The 24,320-nt window shown below is 36.0% G+C and overlaps 1 protein-coding gene across 2 annotated transcripts in view; it reads left to right on the plus strand.

Annotated features, from left to right (window-relative positions):
• ALCAM (activated leukocyte cell adhesion molecule) overlaps positions 1-24,320 on the plus strand; it is a 206,495-nt gene that overhangs the window by 120,940 nt on the left and 61,235 nt on the right. The window lies entirely within an intron of this gene.

Here is a 24,320-nt window from a genome sequence, read left to right on the forward strand (position 1 = left end):
TTTTTTTTTTTTTCAGAGAAAATTACTGTCTGGATATGTATTGTGCTTTAGTTATCCCCTCCCACATACCTTTTAAGTGAAGACACTAAAGTTTGTTAAATAAAATTCCTTTAAAAACAAATGTGCTCAGACATTCTCCTGATGTCCACATTCCTCATAGCATGATAAAGACCCATCAAAGTTTTACAGTGACATTTCAAGTTTCCAATATTCTGTTCTGCTGTCACCATAAATGCATTCATACTCAACAGACCATGTCCCCATTTTTCATTTGGAAGATATGATCACTGAACTTGTAGGTTGCCACACAGAATTTTCTTGGTTCTTACATTTTGAAAGGAATAATTGAGGTATCCTTTGAGAATACATACCATGTGCAGAGTGATCGATGTCCTACATTCATTATCTACTTAATGTTGAAAGGCTCAATTATTTCCATTTTACAGATTGTGAAGTGGAGAGGCACACAGGTTAGTGTATTCAGGATTATACAGCTAGGAAGTCATGGTGCTAGCATTCAAACCAGCATCTTGTGCCTCCGAGTCTCTATAATATTCTGTCTCACACCATTCAGTAGTTTCTGGTCAGACAAACTAAAATGTAAAATCTCAACATAAACTGAAAAGTTTTCTAAAAATTAAAATTTAGAACTTAGGTTCTCAATACTGAAAGAGAAGCCTCAGTATGCAATTTACCTTCATTCTAATAACCTTGCATCCAGCATGGTGTGTGTGTGTGTGTGTGTGTGTGTGTGTGGTGTGGTGTTCTGATTATCTGTTTACTAGTATAATATGTGTTTATTTGTCTTGCTGTCATCTGGTCAGTGTGATAAGATACTAGCTTTGTTCCATTAGGGAAGATTCAGGTTTTGTGCCCGGACCTGGGGACAGTTGGCTTTGAAAGAAATCTAATAAAGCTCTTCAACCTAAAACCTTCAGAGGCACAGCGTGATCCAATAATGAAACAGAAGTTCAAATAGAAACATTTTGGTTTAACAATTAAAATGACCATTTACTAAATCCCTGGTGCATTATTCTTGTATACAAGAATACAATGTGGGTGTGGTATAATGCCCTTAGTATTTTCCTCATGGATTTAGTTCTACCGCACACTGCTGTAAAATAGGATGAAAAAGTTTCCCCGATATTATATAAATATATATGTGTTACATAAGTATATATACACATATAAATAAATATTTAGAATTTGAATTGTATTGATATGTATTCAAAATGATGTATATGTTCAGCAATAGGAAGGATGCAACTTATTTCACCTTTCCCTAAGTAAATGAATGACAATAAGTTACAATAGTATAATGTCACAAAATTACTTCTGAGTTCATAAAAATAGTTTAAAAATAACAGCTGAATAGAAATGATGTTTAAGTCACTGTAAAGTAGACTTTCCAAAGTGATGTAGAATGGAGATCCCATATATTCAATATTGGAGTTACAAAACAATTTAAAATGTGCGTACTTTTCATACCCTCTAAGAGTAAGTGACTTTAGGTAAGAGGAGACTAAAAAGATTGATAAGTGAATTACAAGTTAATTAAGACAAAAGATCAGACTAGAATGTGAAATTTTATCTAGGAAAGAAAGTACAAATTATGCTGTTTTTTCTTCATACTATAATATTGTAAACTTAGTAAATGGGCCAGTGATGAGGTATGCTTTATTAATTCTCTTCAAATTCCCAGCCAAAAATCTCACATAAACTTTAACATAGGTTTTATTTCCAGTTATGCATAGAAGTCTTTGAATTACATCCTGCTAAAGAAAGAAATGTTTTTTGCCTTAAAAAAATGTGTTCCTTAAATTTGTTTATGTCTATCCTTCTCCATACCAATTAATTTGGGGTTGGAGAGGTGGTTGTTTGATGTAATTGACCTATCAAGTGTAAATGCTATTGATTAAGTAGGGTAAACACTAACAGGGATGGCAAGCAGAACCAAACATGTTTCCTTATGATCCTTTGGCGGAAAGTTGGTGTGATTTCTAGAGAACACCAAGTTCAAATATGGCTACCCCAGCACGCCAGCCCCGCTTAATTCTAGGAATCCCCAGTAGAACTGCTTTTTAAAATGGACGTTTAGAACTACTATTCTAGTAAATACTGGTTCTTTAAGTTAATACAATATCTGCTGTCTTCTTATTTCCAATTACTTTAACCTGAAAACCACTTTGTTTTCAGTACCCATTTGTAGAAGGTCAGTGTGTTGTTGATTGGCTTCTGTCACAGTCTACTCAGGGTCCTTGTTATAGGTTTTATTTAGAACTCATACCAATTAAAGTCTCTGCATTTCTTTCTTACATGTTATACTCGATTTACCAGGGCAGTAGACATTCTCCAGAATTCTACTCCCCAGGCTAAATATGTGAATCATCATGAATATATCATGAAAATAAATATGCAGATATTTAAGTCAACTTCTCCTAACCAAGGGACAAAGTATACTTGACCTTTTATTGTTGTTGTCAAGTATAAACATATTGCAAAGTCGGTAGTAAAGAGCTAAATTGACTTTTCTAAAGTGAGATAGGCAAATATTGTTTCATTATGTTATTCAAATGAATTATTTTCATCTCAAGGTCATCACTTAATTTTCTTTTTATTCCAGTGTGGTCATTTGAGAAATAAGAGCATGAACTAATAGGCATTCATCTTTTCCTATTCTCAACCCCTAAGAAGAATTAAATATCAAGTCAAAACATTAACTCACTTGAACACCAAAATATTTGGTATTCATTGTGTTGGTTAGTCGACAATGAAGTATTTAGGGGGAATAATAATGAGTTTTTCATTACACCATCACTTAGAAGTGACCAATATAGCCACCCTTGCCCTGCTGCCAAAAAGCTGGAATTGAAATATCCATGCTGACTTAACCACAAACTAACTATAGTTTATATTAGGATGGGAGAAAACTGTTGAGTTACAAAAGTTGCCATGTTTCCTTACTGTTAATATTGCAAAGAATACTCACTTTCCCCCAAGTTCTCCTGCCTTCCTTCCGTCCTCCCTCCCTTCCTTCCTTCTGATCTCTCACTTCTTCCTTTCCTCCTTCCTTCTTTTTTCTTTTCTTTTTATTTTAGGATTCTCTATTTGCAAGAGACAAGTTTTGTGTGTGGTGGGTAGTCCAGATGACATTAAAAAAATCAGTATCTCTTTTAAAATGTTTCCTTTCCAACTTTAGAAACTATGGAGAAAATGCTGATACAGTATTTACGATTTAATAGTGGGAAAACAATTCTTCTACTTTATACTTCTTTGCATGTCATATAGTACAAACACTTGAAAATGTGTTATCTTCATCATAGTATTTGTGCCCAGCTTCTAAAAAGCCAGGATCTTAAAAATACCGAGATGATATAGGGCAAATGCCTAGTGTGGTGTTAATAAAGCGAATATTGGATTGAGAGTCAGAAGAGTTGTTTCCTTAAGTCAGTTCTGGCTTTTGCATTAAAAATTATCTGGCCCAGAGCCTCCTTGGTTATATGATGAGTTACCTGCAGTAAATAATCTTTAAGGTTATTTGGCATTCCAATGCACAAAGTCTCTAAATCACTGGACATTTCCTTATAAAAGCGTAATAACAGATATATTTCATTGAGCCAGAGGCTTCTTATCTGCCAACCTCAACCTTTCAGAGCCCAGCCAAGAACCCATGGGAAACACAAAGGTTCTGGGCAGCCCAAATAAATGTTGATGTCCATGAATTAAACCTTCTTCTTAAGGAAATTCCTTGAGGCCTTCACTCAGAGACTGTTTACACTTTAAACAGAATCTCTTTTTAAGTTTGATCATCTGGTTTTCAAAGGCCTGGCACTTTAGTGGCAAATTGGAAAGGGACTGTGAGGCAATCACAAAATGGGACAACGTCTGAGCAAGTGCTTTGCAGGCTCTGAAGTCCTGTGCACGTGTGAGCTGTTCCCATTAACAAGAGTGACAGCTGACGGGGACGCTGAGAGAAAAGATCAATCATTTCAAACAAAACACGGCAGTTGCAAAATCCTGTGGGGGTGGGGCTGTTTAGTATACTGGCAAATTGGTCTAGTCACTTCGATGGTTCCCGAGATCCTCCCTGAGTTACAGCATAGAATATGCTTATAGAAATAAGTGAGTTATCACAGAAAAGCTCATTCACATTCTAAATAATATTTGGTTTAATATATGATACACTTGGAAAGTGCACGTTTAAGCACTATATAAATATATGTTATTTATAATTTGATTTGAAGTCAGGAGACTAGACAACATGGTACAAATGTTTTCAATCTAGAAGAATTAAAAATTAAAAATACATATGGTATGTAAGGGGTTAGATTTCATTTACCTAGGAAATTATAAGTAATCTTGACTACTTGAAATATTACTCTAATTTTTAAGTGAAGTTAGTTTTTATTATCCATGATGGAAGTAATTTAGGTAAAATAATAATTTATTTTGTTCCACATTTTAAACAAAATGATTCTAATGCTTGGTTCAGAATTTTCTGCAACATGTTTTTAAAGTTATGAGCTCACTATGATGGTACTGTTGGAGAGATATAAAACATAGTAGTGCTAATACTCAAAGCATATATTGATGCAATGTAATAAAAATTTTAATAATTCTTAAATGATAGTGGTAACCAACCTAAAGCAAACTCATGTTATATCTAAAAACATTTATCAATGGATACAGAGATAAAAACCAAAACCAAAGTTTGTTCATTGTCATGTTACTAAAATATTCATTGGAAACTCCACCAGCAAAGTTATAAAATCAAATAAGAAATCTGATATATCTTTTAAGCTTTTGCCAGCCCAGACTCAAAAGTAATATGGTCTCAAATCCCAGCTGTAAGTTAACTGTATGCATTTCTCATATTGGGAAATGTGAATCCTAGAATATTTAAGACTTGTTCTCTTTTATATTATACATGAATAAACTGAGGCCCAGGAAAGCAAGTTCACAGTGATTTAGAGATGAAGATGAAACAATAATTCAGGTCTCTTTATTCTGGTATTCTTTTAACTCTGAGTTAGGGAACTGATATTTGATACTGAGATTTTAATAAACATGTCTTATCATCTGCTATGTAACATCAATGGCAGGGATTTTAAGAGTGAAGAGTATGGTGGACAGTCCATGATCCTGAAGCCATAATTTTGGAAATCATTTCCCAGAGTCAGGGCATTTAAGGAGAACACACCAAAACAACTGAATGGTGAGTAGGAGAAAGGCCATTGAGCCAGGCAGATGCAGGTTAGTGGGATGGGTTGACCTCCAGGAAGACCAGAGCACAGATGGCTTAATTACCCTTTGTTCAACAGGGGAAGAAAGACCAGAACACCAGAGGCTGCTAACTCCAGGCTACCAGCAACTTCCAAAAGAGATATTTGGAAGATATATAAGTAATATTTTCCACTGTCTCACTCTATAGGAAAGGCATTGTGCATCAAGTCAAAGCTGAAATTCACTAATAACCAAAGGTAGCAGCAATAGTTCTTGGCAACTGGCTTTTTTAAAGCCTGTTTATTTTGAGAGAGAGAGAGAGAAAGAAAGAGAGAGAGAGAATCCCAAGCAGACTTCATGCTGTCTGCTGTCAGCACAGAGCCCCAGCAGGGCTCCATCTCACCAATCCTGAGATCATGACCTGTGCCAAAATCAACAAGAGTCAGATGCTTAACCCACTGAGCCAGCCAGGCACTCCAGGGAATGTTTAAACAATAATAGCACAGTGGCTTTATACTTTATATCAGAGCTTTGCATGAAGTCCTTGTTCTACTCATCAATACCTTTAGAAAAACTTCTGGAGTCCCTAATAAATTTAGAAACTGTTCTAAAAAAGAAATTTACTGGTTACTGAGAAGCATGATATTATAGGCCTTTTTCTTTTACATGTCATCCTGTGCTTTCTTCCTAATTGGTAAGTACAAAGCCTAAAAAGTAAGAAAAAAGACAGTATTTCCTGAGGACTATTTAACTTCTAGCTTTCAGCTTTTGTCTTTCTGTAGTTTTCAGTGTTTGGCGAGAAGGACTTGCTTGTTGTTAAACCCAAAATTCATGTTACGTTAACAATTCGTGTTTAGAAATCCAGGCACCTCACACCACCAGTTAATATTTGCTTTGGACTATTCTTCTTATTTAGTGTCAAGCTTTTCCAAAGAGCTAACACAAAAAGGCAGGTTTTCTATTTGCCTAGTGAATGTTGCTTTCACATAGTTTATGATGCGTTTCTGCAGAGACTAAGTATTAGCTATTCTTCATGTGAGCAATGTACTTAGCTATGTTGGGAAATGTGAACTTTGAATATTTGTTAATGCTTATTTATTTTTGAGAGAAAGAGTGCAAGACAATGTGAACAGGGAGGGTCAGACAGAGACAGAGACACAGATACTGAGACAGGTACAGTCTCTGAGCCGTCAGCACAGAGCCTGATGTGGGGCATGAACTCACGAGCTGTGAGACCATGCATGACCTGAGCCAAGTTGGAGGCTTAACCAACTCAGCCACCCAGGCGTCCCAGGAAATGTGAACTTTGTTCCTTCAAATCAAACCAAAAACCAACAACCTATTTATTGCCTCTCTAGTCCTTATAGAATACAGTCCAAAGTCGTTAAGCTACTATTTAAGGGCTTTAAAGCCTCACATGCACAGCTCCCTTCCCAGCTGGATTTCCTCCCGTTGTCTCTTACACGTCCTAAACCTCAGCCACACTGGCCAGACAAGGTCATGCCTTGCACTCCCAGTCTTTCTTCTGCATGGAGTTTCCTTCATTCTCCTTTTAACTTGAAGAACTCCTCATCTCTAAAGATGAGTATGAATTTCCTTTTTGAGTAAAGCCTTCCCCAGTCTACTCTGCAATCTCTCCTCTGCTTCTGTGTTCGGTACATAATCTCTTTTATTCTATTGAATAAAAGCCAGAGAGATATAATAGCTAGCATTTTTCAGCTTTATTGAAGTATCATTGACATAAAAATTGTATATGTGTAAAGTATACAATGTGATGTTTTGATATACACTGTATTGTGAAATGATTACCGCGTTCAAGCTAACATGTCCATCCCTTCAGAGTTACCCATTGTGTGTGTGTGTGTGTGTGTGTGTGTGTGCGTGCACGCATGTGTGTAGGGCACAAGAAGCTTAAGATCTATTTCATTTGCAAATTTCAAGTATATGATACATTATTTTTTTAAATGTTTTTAACTTATTTTTGATACAGAGAGAGACAGAGCATGAGAGGGGGAAGGGGCAGAGAGAGAAGGAGACACAGAATCGGAAGCAGGCTCCAGGCTCTGAATTGTCAGCACAGAGCCTGACGCAGGGCTCGAACCCCCAAACGTGAGATCTGACCTGAGCCGAAGTCGGAGGCTTAACCGACTGAGCCACCCAGGCACCCCGACATTATTATTAATTATAGTTACCATACTGTACATTAAATTTCAAAAAGTTATTCATCTTATAACTGGAAGTCCATTACCCTTTGACCAATATCCCCACTTCCCCCACCCCAACCCCTGGCAACCACCATTCTACTCTCCGTTTCTGTATGTTTGGATTTTTTTTTGCTTTTGTTTTTTTCAATTCCACATCTAAGTATGATTATGCAATATTTTTCTTTTCTTGTCTGACTTATTTAGCATAAAGTCTAGATACATCCATGTTGTCACGAATAGCAGGATTTCCTTCCTTTTTAAGGCTAAATCACATTCCAGTGTGTGTGTGTGTGACACATTTTCTTTATCTTTTTGTTCATTGGTGGACACTTAAATTGTTTGTGTATCTTGACTACTGTGAATATCCACAAGAGTGCAAATATCCTTTCAACAAAGTGGTTTTATTTACTTTGGATATAAACCCCTAAGTGGGATTTCTGGATCATATGATAGTTCTAATTTTCATGTTTTGAGGACCTCTGTACTCTTTTCTATGACAGCTGTGCCAATTTGCATTCCCACCAACAGTGTACAAGGGTTCCATTTTTTCTACATCCTCACCAACACTTATATTTGATTTTTAGTAATAGCTTTCCTAACAAGTGTGAGGTGACATTTTATGAGTTTGATTTGTATTTCCCTAGTGACTAGTGATGTTGGGCATCTTTTCATAATAGCTAATATTTATTGAATACTTATTGCATGAAAAAATACTCTTTTAAGCAATTACACATTATTTATTTGATACTTACAGTAACCCTATGAGCTTGATAGTATTATTGTCTTTCATCTACTGGTTGGGAAACATGAACACATATAGGTTAAGTAACCCTCTTGTGGTCACCTTCCCTCCTAGTAACAGGGCTTGAATTATCTCCATGAAGCTTGAATCCAGCCATACCTTAACTGCTATTTGTACTAGCCATTGCCTTTCATTTGCCTCTTCTTATAGATTTTAATCTCTTTGAAAGAGATAACATATATGTTTGTATGCCTAGTATGTCTATATGTACTATATATGCCTAGATATAGTATCTGACATATTAAAGCTCATTGATAGTTTCATGTCTAATGTATTTGAACTAATATGAAACAAAATTTTTTGGATTAAAAATTATTTTCAGAAGTTTATAGAAACAACTAAGGAATTATGTAAAGAAAAACTAAAGAAAAATTAAGGAGTGTTTTTCAAAAGTCAATAATTAAAAACTTTTTTTATAGTTTATTGTCAGGTTGGTTTCCATATAACACCCAGTGCTCTTCCCCATAACTGCCCCCTTCCATGTCCATCACCCCCCTTCTCCTTTCCTCCTCTCCTTCAGTACTCAGTTTGTTTTCAGTATTCAAGAGTCTTTCATGAATTTCATCCCTCCCTCTCCCTAACTCTTTTTTCTCCCCTTCTCCTCCCCATGGTCCTCTGTTAAATTCCTTCTGTTAGACTTATGAGTGCCAACATATGGTATCTGTCCTTCTCTGCCTGACTTATTTCACTTAGCATGACACTCTCGAATTCCATCCACATTGCTATGAATGGCCAAATTTCATTCTTTCTTATTGCCATGTAGTACTCCATTGTATATATAAACCACAGTCTTCTTGATCCATTCATCAGTTGATGGACATTTAGGCTCTTTCCATGATTTGGCTATTGTTGAAAGTGGTGCTATGAACATAGGGGTACATGTGCCCCTTTGCATCAGCACTTCTCTATCTTTTGGGTAAATCCCTAGCAGTGCTAATGCTGGGTCATAGGGGAGTTCTATTGTTAACTTTTTGAGGAATCTCCACACTATTTTCTGTAGCGGCTATACTGGTTTACATTCTGACCAACAGTCTAGGAGGATGCCCGTTTTTCCACATCTTCACCAACATCTATAATCTCCTGATTTATTCATTTTAGCCACTCTGACCAGAGTGAGGTGGTATCTCAGTGTGGTTTTGATTTGTATTTCCCTGATGATGAGTGACGCTGAGCATCATTTTATGTATCTGTTGGCCATCTGGATGTCCTCTTTCGAGAAGTGTCTGTTTATGTCTTCTGCCCATTTCTTCACTGGATTATTCGTTTTTCAGGGGTTAAAAACTTATTTGATACTGATGAGATGCATCCCATAGCTCTTGATGTTTAGCTTAGACTTTTTACAGTTTCTCAGTTATATCAACAATTATATCAACAATATGCTTAGCCCATATTTACTCTATTCTCTTCTTCAGGCACATGAGTTTTCCATTGTTAATAGATTACACTGGCTTTCCCATGTACATCATCATAAATGGTCTTACACCTACAAAAGATTAAAGAAGGAAAAGCACACTTCCATAAGGATACCTTTCTGAAGCCTGTGTGTATCAGTTGTTTTCATTGGGGCCATGTTTTTACTTTTGGTGACTGCTGGGTAAGATGTTACATTGGAAATATCCTTTGTAAAATAGCTTCCAGTTTTTAAAATTAGAAGTGAGAATCAATAGATTTCTGAATAACAAACTCTGAAGCCCTGCTGATTCTGCCTAGAAGGTATTTACTGTATACTTACTGATTAAAAACATGTACCATTAATCATATTTGTATGTTGAGGCTGCTGTCAATTCAGAAATGATAAAAAAAAATTTAAAGTTGATTTCAGAGATGTTCTTTATCACCTGTTCTATATACACAGAAAGGCAGAATTGTGGCTAAAGGACATGCACGTAGCATGTTTTTGTAGGACTCTCCAGAGGGAATTAACTTGAAAGTTAACATTGGATTTTCCAACAGTGACACAGTCTAAACATCTCAGTCTTTTTTATTGGGTTGATTTGTTTGTTTTCTAATTAATTACTTCTGGGGAGGGGAAATGTTAAGAGTATGTTCAGTTATAGAGCTCCAAGGAGATTCAGAAACAAAAGACATACAATTTGAGGCTTTACTGAGATACTTACAGCTCCTCTCTGTAACCGACAATCTTCTAATGTGTAGGAATAATGAACCTTTTTTTAACCTTAATGACATTATGGTCTTTAAAAAGCTGTTAAAAATAGCAGAGTCAAAGAGGTAGTATAATATTCAGTTTGGGGGAATTTTGAGTGTCATTATCTCCCTGAGCAGTAACCAGGAACAAATGCTCAAAGACACTGTCTCTTTTAAATGGAGAGTTGAACCAAATGTAATAGCACCTCCCTGGGATTGGGAATATATAGGAAACATAATCATAAAACAGCAATTGCTGGCTGCAGCACGGCTACCCAGGACACTGTTCACAGAGGTCCTGATGTTGTCAGCACCTGCAGATAGCTGCCTGGGGACTCAGCTGCCTAGACTGAGATCACCTTTGCTGGTGGATGCAGAGCTTTGCCCTTGGTTTTTATGTCCTTCCCTCTACTATAATCAAGGGAATTTCAATAAGATTGTCTAAATATAGAATGCATTCCATAGGCTGAAGAAACTATATGCATCCATTTTTTTAACAGAGAACTTTTTATCTGTTTTAGGTTTATAGAACAGAAAGTAGAGTTCCACATACTCCTCAACACTCACTACTCTCGAGTTTCCCCAATATTAGCATCTTGTGTTAGTGTGGCATATTGTTACAAGTGATTAGTCAATATCAATACATTATTATTATTAACTACAGTCTATAATTTATACTAGATTTTCTTTTTCGTATTGTACATTTTATGGGTTTTGACAAGTATGGTAACTTGTATTCAACATTATCAGAGTAATTTGCTGCCCTAAAAATTCTCTATGCCCCACCTACCTATGCCTCCCTTCCTCCCTTCAAACCCCTGGCAACCACTGATCTTTTTCCTATTTTCATAGTTATGTCTTTTCTGTCACACCACATACGGTTGGAATCATACACAATATAACTTTTTTAGATTGACTTCTTTCACTTAGCAATGTGCATTTAAGATTCCTCCATTGTTCTTTCATGGCTTGATGTATTATTTCTTAAATTATCCCTTTATTACTGAAAAATATCCCATTGTATGGCTGTACCATAGCTGGTTTATCCATTCATCTATAGAAGGATTTCTTGGTTGTGTCTAAACTTGGGTAATTCTGAATAAAGCTGCTATAAACATTCATGTGCCAGCTTTTGTGTGAACTTAAATTTTCAACTCACTTAAAAGTTGTAATTCTGAAAAGCTTTTTTGATGGAAAGATACATTTTTATGTTAAGAAAGACTTGCTTTGAATCCCAGTCTTTTCATTTTGTTTATCCAAGAAATTTTTCTTGGCAGTCTATTATCTCTACTGTGTTAGGTGCATAGATAAAATGTTACTCTGCCTGTCAACCAAATGTCCTGTTTACATTAAAGAGCCTTAATATACTCCTGGTTCCCTATCTGGAAGGCCTACCACTTTAGTTATTTGCAGTTTTCTATGTTATTTTGAGGATTAGGTGAGCCATCATGGACAAGACTCCGTTTGTTTTTGGCAACAAATGGTCAACTGCTACATAACATCAAAATGAGAAAGAGAAAATCAAATATATTCATTTGTATTTTTTCTGGTCTCTCCACTCTACAGATTCTTAAATATTGAAGTCTAAATATGGAAAATATTTTAATACTTTTCAAATAATATTCTCAAATTAGCCACAGTACAAAATGAAATAAAACATGTAGTCATTTTGTGTATCTCATAGTGATGAGAATTGAACATGAGTTGAGAATTAGTTTTGAGCTCTGGCTAGACTGCATACTGGCTTGGTTATGTTTGTTCAGTCTCTTGGCTTTGCAGGGTGAACAGTGTCTTATCAGTAAAGTGAGGTATCATAACATGTATTCATGATACAGGTTTATTTGCTTATCATACAGAGCTTTTCTGAGACTCAAACGCAAAACTGCACAACATATAGAATATTGCAAGATACAAACCACTATTAAAATGTCCCTTATTATTGCTCTAACGTATCTTTTTTTTTTTAATTTAGCTAACCGCTTACTAAATCAAGTGTACTGTTTTTCACTGTGTCCATATCGAAATCCCAATTTTCTAGAATCCAGTAGTCTACTAATGTCAGTGAGTCAATATAGCTATGTTCTGCCTAATTCCTCCCACGTGTTAGCCAGGATCTTTTGAGAAGCAGATATCAAAATGGATTAATCATGTAAGGATTGTACTAGGGGAAATACTTGGGTAAGAAAAAAAGGAGGAAGGAGCTGGTGGGCTGGGAAAATCGTCAGAGTGCAATGTGAATCTGACCCCAGGGGAAGGAGAGACAGAAGGAAGATTAGGTGGACACGTTCTAGACTGTTATACAATCTAAGAATGTTTCGTCAGGGAATCAGGGAGCCCTTGAGCCAGAGTTACCCCTCAGAGGAGTCCCTTGACTCCAAGAACCTTGCCTGCCTTCAAAGCCGTACTCTGCTTGGTCATGGCGGCAGCTCAGGTAAAGTGCGGCCTCAGCACAACTTGGTGATGGATGTGAGTGCAGCATTTGGGGCCCTGTTGTGGCGGGGGTGGTCTGTGAGGTACCTTTTCAGGTCCATCATCCTTCACCATTTTCCCTTGAATAAGAAAGAGGAAGCATTTATTTAGTTGCTGCTAAAATAAGAATGTAAAGTTGTGAAACAGAAGCAGATGGGATATGATGCAAACTTTAGCAAACACAGAAAACCCACCTGATGCGGGTACTTTCTCAGGCTACAGAAGAGCCATTTTTCTGCTGTAAGAACTTGTTTTTCTGATCTGGGTTTTGTTTTGTCTTGTTTTTGAGGGATAACTTTGTCTATGATAGCTAGTCTTTCAGAAATTATTTTGGGGGTCATTAAACCATTTCCTAAATTACAGCATGAGTATGGCACATTTAAAAAAATGTTTATTTATTGGGGTGCACAGTTGGTTCAGTTGGTTAAGCATCTGACTCAGACTCAGGTCATGAACTCATGATTAGTGGGTTCGAGCCCTGCTGTGCTGTCATCACAGAGCCTGGAGCCTGGTTCTGATTCTCTGTCTCCATCTCTGTCTGCCCCTCCCCTGCTCATGTATGCACCTTCTCTCTCCCAAAAATAAAATAAATAAACATTTTTTAAATGTTTACACACGATTGGGGGGTGCAGAGACAGGGAGAGAGGGGATCCTAAGCAGGTTACAGGCTGTTATCTCCGAGCCCAAAGCAGAGCTTGAGCCCACACAGGAGATCATAACCCGAGCCAAAAATCAAGGGTGGTACACTTATCCAACTGAGCCACCTAGGCGCCCCACCCACGCATGGGACATTTGTAAGTTACCATTAGCCTCTGGTGCTCTAAGGCAAAGCATTCAGAAAGTTAAAAATCTTTGGGAGTTAAGGAAAGTTTCGAAGCTGGAGACAATTTCAGGTCCAGATTTTACAAGATATTTAAAGCAATTCCTCCATCTGACACCCTTAGAAATGATAAAACTACCTTTCAATACAGCTTCTTATATTTTTCATCTCTACTCATCGCCTTCCTAAATTATCTTGTTCTCTTTCCCACTTTTCCTCCCACTCATCAATTAAGAATAATGACTGTCAGGGAAAATGGAATATATGAAAAGTTATTGTTAAAATTAATAGATGACAGTATTGTCTTTCTAAGTTTATGCATTCCAGAGTCACTCCACGAGGCTGCCGTGGTGAGCAAGCCATAATGGGTATTGTTTTGCATGCTTACTTGGTCCATGAGGTGATACAAGATCTCTCAAAGCTGGAAGATGATTTCTGCCTCATATAAGAAATTATGCTGATTTTCTAAGTGAATGCAATATTTGTTTTATTTCAAATCTTTATCTTTCCTGTGGCTGTATTCTCTTTAAAAAATTACTGTGGACAAATGTTTCTTTTTATCCTTCCTCCTCAAAACTAGAAAACTGGATCTTACAGTAAACAGAGTTTAATTCATTTTTAAAAATTTTTTTGATGTTTATTTATTATTGAGACAGAAACAGAGCATGAGAGGGGGAGGGGCAGAGAGAGAGGGAGACACAGAATCTGAAGCAGGCTCCAGGCTCTGAGCTGTCAGCACAGAACCTGATGTGGGACTCAAACCCACAAACCGTGAGATCATGACCTGAGCTAATCATGATGATTAACCGACTGAGCCACCCAGGCGCCCCTGAGTCTAATTCTTAAAGAAAGGGAAACATGCCATAAAAAGCAATCATTTTTTTAAATGGCCTTACCTTATATTACAACCCCTCTGGAGAGATGCCAATTAAAAGCATGAAATTTACACAAATCTAAACCTCAGAAATCAGCCAGCAATCTGCACCAAATCTGTGGGAAACCTATTAAGTAGCTTTTTAACCTTTATTACTTACCATGTTTGATTGTACAAATCTATTTCCTCAGGAGACAGAGACAATGCTAATTGGGGTCTGTATGAAGAAAAGAGCAAAAACTCACTTCAACCTGTGTAAACACTGGTTGGTACCCAGTTAGACATTTAATGTGGAAGACACCGGTAGCAAGCATACTAGACAAGATCACTCAACCAACCAGGAAGAAAAAGTCTACTACTTGGCTCATTCAACAGCCCTAATAATTCATTTGCTATTCCTTGTTAATTCACTACCTCAGTTATAAAACAAAATTCTCTAATGCTGTTGAGTATTAATTGGAATACTAAAGAAATACAATTAGCACAGCTGTTATTAACAGAAGCTCTCTGTGGAAACAATGGTGATCTTATTGACTAAAAGTCTTTCTGATATATTTCATTTTAGGGCATTTGAGGAATATTAAAACTATTAGGAATTTGTTGTTTGGGGATTTGGAAGTGTTATCAAGGACAGCTTTGATTTTCTCAAATCAAGAGGTCTTTTTGTTGTCATGGCATTGAATATTTTGCAGAAAACAAATTTCATATGTCACAATAATTATGAGCTCTTTCTGAAGACAGTCTCTAGTCTAAATGCCGAGGAAGTTTCCATTACTTCAGATGATGCAATTAAGGCCTTTTGTGAAGCGTTGTGCCTGTTTTCCTGTTGATAGTATTTTTCTGTTGATAGTGTTTTCATGAATACACTACAGTTATTGTTCTTGTTAAAATAATTGACTTGTATTCACAATTTCAATGCAACTTATATGGCAAAATGCACAGGAAAATGTAACTTTTCACCATTCAAATAGAACTGATAGTCTGAATTAGTTAAAGTTTGACTTTTATATGGAGAAAATGTTCAGAGCAATGAAGCATCAATGTATTCAGCTCTCTTTTGCATTATTTTAACCTGCAGGAGTGTTCAGATATTGGTTTCTTCTATCTACCTCTTTAGTTAAGCTGGTTCCCAAATGAAGTCCTCAGATTCTGGACACGAACAATGCAAGAACTAATGAGGGTAGTTGAATTAGGGGTGGGGGAGCAGAAGGAAAATAACATTTTATCGATTTTTTTCATTGTATTGACCAATTGTATCAGTGGAGGACTTTCCATGTATAAGCATCTATTTTTATTTTTATTTAAAAATATATTTAATGCTTACTTATTTTTGAGAAAGAGAGAAAGAGGAGGGGCAGAGAGAGAGGGAGACACAGAATGCGAAGCAGGCTCTAGGCTCTGAGCTGTCAACACAGAGCCTGACGTAGGGCTTAAACTCCTGAACTACAAGATCATGACCTGAGCCAAAAGTTGGACACTTAACCAACTGAGTCACCCAGGTACCTCCCAGTCCCACATGTATAAGCATCTTAAAGAGACAGCCTCAAGTCCTTTGTAATTAGGAGAAGCATGATAGTAGAGACTGTCAATTTTTGAACTTCAACTAACATAAATTATTGATTGCACAAATGCTTTTAATTTTTATGATGAGTAAGCTATATAGTATAAAATATGTTTGAACATTCTCCTGCCTAGTCTCTATCACTATGAATATCTATATTAAAATAAAATACAGAATATCATTCTTTTCATGTATAAAAGTAAAAATTGGGGGCTCTCCCTGTCTCCTCCAACCACCCACACATACAGAGCATGAAGTGTTCTTCAGTATCTTCAGTTAAGTCTGTCCCCACGAAAGGACCAATGTTTTGGCATTTTGGCACAGACCCCCACAGCCTCGTCAAAAACTCACCACTGGGGAATGATGACTTGGTAACACAGAGAGTCCTTTGTGGGACAGATGTGTGGAAATCCCAGCCTCATCCTCAGAGGAAAGAATATGAGAAGAGTTGCCAAAGAAGCGCCAATTCCTGGCACTTTTAGTGACATTTCACATGTAAATCTAGATCTGTGCACTGATTTGCATGTATGTTATATTCCATGAAAAAGTTTCGAAAGAAAAAAATAGCATTTTGGGGTAGACAATTTTAAGATACTGATTTCTAAACACTGCAGCACCCCTCATCCCCACCTCGCTGGGTTCCCTAGAACTTCAGAGGATAGTATATAGTTTTCTGGATTGTTAAATGCAGAGAAAAGAATATGGGCTATAAGAATATGATCTTACCGAGTTCCTTTCCATGTAGGGCCATGGAGGTTTATTTTACCCCTTGTCATTGAACTCCTGCAGGCTTCATGATGCTGCAGCAAAGTTCAAAATGAGAAAAAATGTAGGCCTTTCTTTCAGATAGCTTGAGGCACAGTGTAAGGATCAAACTGGTTATTTCCCTTTTTTCAAAAAGAAATTAAACATTTAAATGCATGAATTTAAACCCATGAATTTGTTTTTTGTTTTTGGACACTGCTGATCACCTATCCTAGAACCCTGCTTGGCATAGCCAATGAATGGAAAAATGATAAAAAGTATAACTACTGAAATATGTAGAAATGGGTCAAATCGAGCTTGTGTGGATATATGCTTTACTGTGTTTGTATTAACAAACATTTGAATCCCTCCAGTTTTTTAACATTCAAAATAATGCTGTATTATCTTTGTATACAATTATGTATTTGTACAAAAACTTTCATAGAATACATTCCCAGTGGTTGATCACTGGATCAAAGAGCATTAGCATTTTTAATTAGACAGAGAGCATCAAATTGTACGTCCATAAGTTCTCCTCAGTTTAGTAGAATGAACCTCAGATATATTTTATTTTTTATTCACGGTTACCTTTGATCATCTGATGAAAGCCTTAAAATCTATTTTTATAAAAATAAATATTTTGATATACCACAATTTAGGGGTCTTTAAAGTAAATTTAGAGGAGTCATACGTGCCCTATAGTTCATTGATGAATCTCAAGTTAGAAATTCTAACAAGCACGGTACAATCTTGATATTTACCTATTTAAAACTCATGAAATGTCTCTCAGAAAATAAAAAATCACAACTTAAATCAACTCTGTTGCTTTTAAATCCTGTTTAAATAAACTTTTTGCTTGTAATTTAAAAGTGGCCTTAAAGGAAATCCAAACACTAGTGTTGATGTGATGAAAATAAAGAGAAATAGAGAGATCTAACAGTTTCTTGCATTTTATTAGGAAAATTTTATGTTCATTTATGAATGTCAGAAAACTGCCAGTCAGGACATATTTCTTCTAAAGATCAAAGATCTATCATCTAGAAATTACTGTAATAAAGAAGGAAGTTTGCCATAAGAGAGATAACCAAGTACCACTCAGGGCCTCCACATGGTCCCTGGCTATGACATACTGGTGAAGTAGTTCTGATCTTCCTATTCATAGAAACCTTTGTTCAGTGTATAGGTCAACTGAAATTTCCAGCAAGAGGCCTTTACTAATATCCTCAAGCTCATTGCAGGGGTTCCTTTCTCTGCATTCCCACAGCATTTTGTTTAAAACAGCAGCTCATGTTTCTGGAGGAATAGACTTTGGGATTATATATATAAATATATATTATATATATTTATATACCCCAAAACATATAAATATTTATATATAGTTATTTATATTTCTGTATAAATATATATCCCCCCACAAAGAACATTGAGCACTTTGCCTCTAGTAGGTGTTCAATAAATATTTGATGCATGATCAAATGTTTAAATAGATGATTCAACCAAGTCCCAAGGGACAATGATAAAAATGAGGCAGAGATGGGCTGTAGGTTTTGTCTGAAGTAGTTGGGAAGAACTATGACTTATCCAACCTCTTAGATCCTTCCATGCTTATAGTGTGAGGAGCTATCATGCAGTGTAAACTGAGGAGGTACTTTTCAGCATAGCAATGTAAATACTGATATATTTTAAAAGTTTTATTGTTTCTGTAGATCTCCTTTCATGATGTAGTATAGATTATGATATTAACCTATAGTTTATTAAAAGATAAATATTTCAAGCATTATAATATACAAAACTTGCACATAAAGAGCCCATATATTAAAACATTTTCCTGGGAACTAGCAGTATTTTATACTTTAGTAAAATGGCCCTTTCCCCTCTGAATGTTATTCCACAGTGGTCTAGCCATTTATCTAAAAGATATAATCCAGGTATAGAATTGCAGGAACCTCTAGAAGAAAGAGAAAAGACAGAATCACTATTTTTCTTATATTTTTCTTATTTGTAGGCATTACACAGTTACATCTATATCAGAACATGTGACCCTGGGGAAAGACCATGCAGAAAACAAAGTTCAAATAAACATTTTTCTATTGCAGATTCAACAAAAACCCAGCTTGGTTTCCAAGTAACTGTTTGTTGAAGGGTAATGGAGAAAGAGAGTAGGAAAACCTTTTTCTCTATTTTTCAAAATAACATATTCCATCAGATGTCTTCTCCTGTCTGCTATCCATTCTAAATTACTTGTGGACTACAGGTTTTCTCTCTCTCTCTCAACCTCCTTCTCTTTCATATCTTACTTGTTGTATATCCCTTGACCTTGACAATAATCATGAATTCTTATTTAATGCAATAAAGAATAGGAGGAATTATGAGGTAACTTTGTGTCATTGAGTCATGAAATCATAGGTTTGGAAGGCACTTAATTTTATTTTTTAAAATTTATTTTTGAGAGAGAGAGACAGCATGAGTAGGGGAGGAGCAGAGAGAGAGGGAGACACAGAATCCAAAGTAGGCTCTAGGCTCTGAGCTGGCAGCACAGAGCCCAATGCAGGGCTCAAACTCATGAACCATGAGATCATGACCTGAGTCGAAGTCGGACACTCAACCAACTAAGCCACTCACTCAGGCGCCCCATAGAAGACACTTTAAAGGCATCTATTTCACAGTTTATAGAGTATTATATTTTATCATATTAAATAAAATACATGTGATATATATAGCTTAGAGCATATATGGTGTGTATAATTTGTGCTTGATTATAGTACATGAAGTAGATTTGCTAAAACAGGATATTATTTTGTAGGAAACTGGGGTGGCTCAGTCGGTTAGGCTTCCAACTCTTGATTTAGGCTTAGGTCATGATCCCAGAGTTATGGGATCGAGACCTGCATCCCAGGGCCTCTGTGGCATTTCCTCTCTCTCTTTCTCCCTGCCCCTCATGTACACTATTTCTCTCAAAATAAATAAAAATAAACATTAAAAAAAGAGTATTATTTTGTAATCTCTGTGAAGAGTTTGGATCTCATTCCCCAGAGTCTGGAAATCAGTCTCCCTGTCATAGCTTAATATAATATGTTTCTATGAGCAAAATAAAGTTGATATAGTTGCATGCCAATTTTGCCTCCATCCCTCTATTCATACTCAGTGATTATTTAATGATATCTTTAATGGAAACCAATTTTATAGAATAAAAAAAGCCAGTAGTTGAAGTTGATCTAAACTGGTGGTTTTCAAACAAATGGGAGTTTGTTGGGCAGTTTTGCCTTCCAGGGTACATTTGTCTTGTCTAGAGATTTCTTATTGCCATACCTGGGGGGAGAGTGCTACTAGTATCACCCATTGCACAGAGACGAGTATGTAGCCCCACAATAAAGATTTATTTAGCCCAAACTGTCAATAGTGATGAAGTTGAGGGGGCCTGGGTGGCTCAGTTGGTTAAGCTTTAGATTTCAGCTCAGGTCATGATCTCACAATTTGTGGGTTCGAGTCCCCCATTGGGTTCTGTGCTGACAGCTCAAAGCCTGGAGCCTGCTTCGGATTCTGTGTCTCCCTCTCTCTCTGCCTTTCCCCTGCTTGTGCTCTCTCTCTCTCTCAAAAGTGAAAAAACATCAAAAAAATTTTTTAAAAAGAGTGATGAGGTGGAGAGACACTGCTATAAAGTGATGTTACAAAATATTTACATGTTTAATTGGAATTGTACATATCTTAATTCATAAAGCACATAGGAACAGTAGCATGTTTATCTGTCAAAATCAAATAAACATGAAAATAATTCTAAAGATAAATTTCTCATTTCTACTTACTTCCTCCCCAACAGTTTATTTGCAAAAATACATTTCTCTAAAGTTTCTGTGGAACTGTGGTTTAGTTCTTATGTCATAAGCTTTGGGCCAGTTGTAATTGTAAATAACCCTTCTATGGCACCTAACAGAGCTACAGAGCTCAAAACCATGCTTTTAAGGATGATAGTGCTATTGAAGTATCAGTGCAATAAAAAATAATTAATCATACTAAGTTACAGCATGTAAAAATAGACTCTTTAATTCTTATCCTATTTTCTATGTTATTTACTGTTCTGCTTGAAATCTGGTAGCAGATTCTGAAATTTAAGATAACTTTTAAGATACTCAAATATCTCTATTTTATCAATGCGAACACAATGATTATTCTGAACTCCATAGTCTTTAAGAATTAATATATACAGAGGGCACCTGGGTGGCGCAGTTGGTTGAGCGTCTGATTCTTGATGTCAGTTCATGTCTTGATCTCAGGGTTGTGAGTTCATGCCACATGTCAGGCTCCACACTGGGCATGAAGCCCACTTAAAAACATTGGTTTATATGGAAAAAGCATATCTCACCAATATGGCCAAAATTATTACATTTTTATTAGTTCAGTTAGAAATAAACTATGGTCACTTAATTTCAAAATTATACCCAGAGTCTGTTTCAGTGCCTCCTTAAATTATTTGCAGTAAAAAATCTATAACTATGTTGTATTTATGATCACTTGTCTGAGATTTTATATGTCAGGATTATTAAGCCATGAGATTTTTCTTATGCTATGCTTTTCTTGTTGTTTTTTTATTGAATTCTCCTATGTAACCTTTCCAGTGCTCTTGTTCTTTATCTTTAGTTAATAAGTCTTCATTAAAAAAATCTTAAATAATTACATACTGCTTCTCAAGTGTAACATGGTTTTGCATTTTATTTTATGTCGAGACATTTTGATAACAATAGTAATACTAATAATTCATAACAATACCTTATATGTATAAAACATTTAACACAGAAGGTTTTTAACCCAGTTTAAAGTATCTTACGACTTAGACATATACATATAGGCATAATGTGTATCACTCAGAAATGCATACATTTGGACACACACACATTCTTTCCATGTTTTCTGTTTAGCTTCTTTGAGGAAGGACATCATAGGCATTCTATATTTGCAATAGTGTCCAATAATCTCTAGGCTAGAGACCATGAATAATTTAACCAACTAATATTACAGGGAGAAAATTGCAGAGGAATTTTAGTAATTCAGTTCAGACTTGGCAAATCAAAGGTAAAAACTTTTGCTTCTGCGAAAAGTACAAGCAGAACCATTTATGTTGACAGGTTCTTTGGGTGTGGGTATCACTGACACTTCATCTCAAAGACTAAGACATCTATAGCAATCAGAATGCCAACTGATCACCAAATCACAGTGGTTTTGTAGCCACTCTATCTCTATATTAGCTCTACCACATATTTGAGCCTTTAGTCTTTCCAACCTGGGAGTTGGTATACTCTTATGGGAAGAGAAGGGTTGATGTTTATAGCCAACTTGAAAATGATTTCTGAAATCATCTCATCTGTGACTCCTAATACAGTGCAACTGGTTATTAGTCATTGTGCCCTAGACTGTAGGCCTGTGCTTCTGTCTGTAACCATTGGCCTTTTACCTACTGCCCTCATTCTTGTCACATGTCTTATTTCCCTTAGGCTTATTATACTGGTAAGAGTGTTGTGCTGGCTAATTTGAGATATCAAGTTATCATTAAAACACCCAGCTCACGAATTCTTAAATACTTTTTTTTAAAATTTCTGTCCTTGACAGAATGTATTAAATAAGCAAACACCACCAACAAGCAAAACAAGTAAATACTTTTAAAAACAATCATTTGCTTTGTAGTCATCACAGTAAGAAAAAAAGGCATTTCACATCATCGTTTGCAAATCACAGAGGACAAATAATCCTTACTTTTTCTTGAAATTAATAATAAAGTTCTATAGGGAGAAATATTCTCTTCTATGGTGTCATCCATGAATTATTATGAGATTGTTTGCTTTGTGTTTGTTTCTTTTCAAAAATGAGTGCCATGCCAGCACAAATCCACATTCTATGCACATCAGAGACCATCTAAGACAGACTTTAGAATCCCCAAAATTCCACTCTTGCCACCTTCTCCCTGATTTGCAAAGATGTTAATGTAATAGCCAAAACGGAAAGGACTTCACAATATTCAACTGAAAAATCTAATACGATGTCTGTTCAACGCCAGGCGTTGCTCTTGGAGATACAAATATAAGACTGTTTTGTCCCTTTCCTGTTATTGTTGCACTTCAATCATGCTAATGATACCTACCTGAAATTCATATAGCTTTAAAATTTATTATGGGGGCACATGGGTGACTCAGTTGGTTAAGTGTCTGGCAACTCTTGATCAGTTTGGCATGATACCAAAGTTGCGGATTTTAACCCTGCTTTGTGGTTAAGCGGTGCAGAGCCTGCTTGGGATTCTCTCTCTCCCTCTCTTTCTGACCCTCCCCTGCTGATTTGCACTATTTCTCTGTCTCTCAAAATAAATAAATTAAAGTAAAATAAAATGTATTGCAAAATTGAGTATCTATGTATCACATTAAAGTTCTTAGGGAAGAGAAAATTTGTCTGTAAGAAATAAGAAAGATTACATTTTTTTTGCAAAATGAATTTTCTTATTTTCCCTGTATACCTGGCAAAGGATTCACCTCCTTGGTATCCGAGCTCTATAAAGTGTTTTCACTCCTTGACCAACCATGGGAGTACGGCCAGTTGTCAAAAAAAAGGTGCAATTTTATAATGGCAGGAGATGGTTAGAGGTGCATATCCTGCTATCATTTAACGTCCAGATCTAGGCCATCTTAGAGACATTACATATCCAAGCAACTTACTATATTCAGATGAAAAAACAAAACACGAAGTTAGAAAATAGTTTTCTTGAGTTGACATACTTGCACCAGTGTGATGCATGAACAGATATTAAAATGCATAATAAAAGTTCCACATCTAGGATTCAAAGTAGTATAGGAAACAAGCACTATATCAAGAAATAATTTCTTAATTCTCATTAGTTTGCATATCTGCAACCACATATCTAAACCCTCACAATTTTTATTTTAACAAAGCTGAAGAGACCATTTCTTCATTTTACAGTTTTTTGCTCTGCAATGGTTTTAAATTAAAACGAATTAGCATTTCAGTATGGGAAACACTGAGCAATTTATAAATTAGTGAGGTAATTTTTTATTATAATACCATACATACAGTAAACAATTTTAGTAAATTACTTGACTCTAATAGCAAGTGAAAAACACATCATTATGACTTATAATTTGTATTCTTTATTTTAACCGTGTTTAAAATTCTGGAAACTAGTTGTTCTGTGACATATTTACATGGAGTTTGTGTTTGTTGTAATGATTTTGTTCACTGGGGCAAAATTCCTTTAAAGGGAAGTAACTTCCTTGTTGATAGAATTTTAAAATGGGAATTTTATTACCTTTTTTTATTTACTAAGATTAATGGTTTTTATCCCCACATGAAAATTTCCTACACATTGTGACTGATGGGTAACAGTGAAAGATCATTTCCACTCTGTCTTGTTTCCTCAGTAAGTTGTAAAATGGGATTTGTGTTGCAAATTGCCTTAGCTTTGCACTTCAGCACCACCTGGT

The sequence above is a fragment of the Suricata suricatta genome, chromosome 5 (genome assembly GCF_006229205.1).
Source record: "Suricata suricatta isolate VVHF042 chromosome 5, meerkat_22Aug2017_6uvM2_HiC, whole genome shotgun sequence".
Lineage (NCBI taxonomy): Eukaryota > Metazoa > Chordata > Mammalia > Carnivora > Herpestidae > Suricata > Suricata suricatta.